Raw genomic sequence first — 2,500 nt, forward strand, 5'->3', positions numbered from 1 at the left:
ATATATATACATATATATACAAACAGCAGATAGATAGATAGATAGATAGGTATACACTTGACCGGTATTTCAAAATGCGTGTTATGTAAAGCATTAACATGCATCAACACGACAAAACCCACAGGACGAGTTCATATGGAAACTTACAAAACAGACCTGAACATTTTTTGTTTCAAACGTTTTGAAAAAATCTCGTCCGACGAGATGAAAAAGGAAACTAATTTTGATGATAGATAAAAATACTCTGCAGAAACATAGACACGCGTGCATGTGTGCACACGCACGTATGTGTGCACACGCACGTATGTGTGTACATGTATGTGTGTGTTTTCATGTATTTGCTTTTCTCTTAGACATGTGTTAAAACAGTTAGAAAATATAAATTTCCTTAGTTTCGTTCAAGTTTCTAGGAAACTATTTGGAACAGCAAAGTGCCGCAAAACAGCTGGGTATAATTGATTGATAGTGTCTGCAATGTCGACTGTTTCCAGACAAAGTAGTGAAGACATTTTTTTATTCTTCAGAAACTATTATCATTGCAAACGGCGACCAGCGGAACTAGCAGAATCGTTAAAACGGGAAAACAGTTCTGTGGTATGCTTTCGTCGCCGTCGTCATGATCATTATGAACCTCATTGCCACTGAGGTCGAACCATCAACAGAACTCCACTGTAGATGTTCATCATGCTATAGTAGTAAATAAAATATCTCGAATCATTCCCTGAATATTGTGCTTTGGAGTAGCTTCGAACACGATTTCTGAAAAGGAAAACTGGATGAAATTATATATTATGTTAGCGACTGACAATCATAGAACGATCACCCGTCGTCACAGCTTTCGTCAGGTTTGATAAAGGCCTAAAGAACAGCAGCACTATAATTGTTTCATTTGCAATTATCATCTTTTCTTTTTTTTTCTATATCTTGTCCTTCCTTTCCTCGCCACTCTCTCCTTTTCCTCCACTTATGTCCTACACTATATGGCTATCGATTAACCTCGTCTTTCTAGCATCAGTTTTTTTTTTCATAATTAAAAAAAGAAATAGAGGTAAAAAAGTAAATACTATGCTACAACCTTATCTTTTCCCTTGTACTTTTTTCAGCTACTGGGTTGCATTCATACTGGGGCCCAGCCTTAAGGATCTCACTACTTATGTTTCAAGCCTGGTACTTATTCTATCGAACTCTTTTCCGGAACCGCTATGTTATGTCGATCCAAACAAGCCGGTTGTAAAGCGATGTTCAGGGTCAAAAACAGAAACAAACACACACATTCTCACACATACACGCACTCATACACACAAACATATGTATGTATACATATGACTGGTTTCTTTCAGTTTGCATCTACCAAATCCAATTACAAGGCTTTGGCTGTCCCGTGGTGGCTTTCGTAGAAGACACTCGCTAAAGATGCCTCGCAAAGGGATAGAACTTAGGACCACGAAACAATGGAAAACGAAAATTAACACTCAACTTGCTAGCGGTTTGCTTACGTATTGCGATTTGTGAGAACAATGAATTTGTATGTGAATTTAAAACTGGTTTTATGTCAGCCCGAAAGTACAGACACTAGGTAGGTAATAGATGGACACTAATGGGTGGAAATCGAGTGGTGGTGGTGGTGGGATCCCATTTTCATATTTACAAACTTTCGGAATGAGGGCTCAGTATATGATGCAGAATTTATAAGGGTTTCGAAATGTAAATTCTCTCTTTTTTTTTTTTATTTATATCCATACTCATACGCAAACGCATATCTTTATATATACGTAAAAACACACATTCACACACACACACACACACACACACACACACACACACACACACACACACACACACACACACACACACACACATACACACACACACACACAGACACACATATATATATATATGTTTATGTACATACATACTTATTTATATATGCGCGTGTGTATGTGTGTATTCGTGTGTTTGTGGGGTAGTTCGTACGTATATATGCATTCGTGCAGTTGTGTGCTTGTTTAAGTAATTTTCTTCAGACTGTTATCTGTAATTCGAAATAGAATTGTGGATGCTTTTTCAAGCAAGTCAAATGCCTACGTTCTTTTCTATTTTTTTATGCTAACTTGTACTTTTAAATTCCAATGAACAATTCAGTTGTATTTTTGAGCGGAACAATATCTACATCGCACAACACACTTCAGTTCGGGGTGTTTACCCAGTGATACACACCTTGTCTCATGCAATGACAAGTGACAAGCAGCTTAGTTACTGTCATGTCTGGAACAATACTCAGATGTATCTATATAATCTTTTTTTTCTCCTATATATTTCTTCTCTCTTCCCCTCTCTGTCTCAATCTCACTCCATTTTTCTCTCCCAATATATTTCGATTTGACAGCTACTCCAGTTTCACGTGTTGCGGCAAATTGAGCTATGGCAGACCGTCAAATATAAGTAGTGGTCCGATATGGACAAAATGCCTGGTGGTGCTTACTTACGTCCCATTACGCTC

The sequence above is a fragment of the Octopus bimaculoides genome, chromosome 15 (assembly GCF_001194135.2).
Source record: "Octopus bimaculoides isolate UCB-OBI-ISO-001 chromosome 15, ASM119413v2, whole genome shotgun sequence".
NCBI classification, from domain to species: Eukaryota; Metazoa; Mollusca; class Cephalopoda; order Octopoda; family Octopodidae; genus Octopus; species Octopus bimaculoides.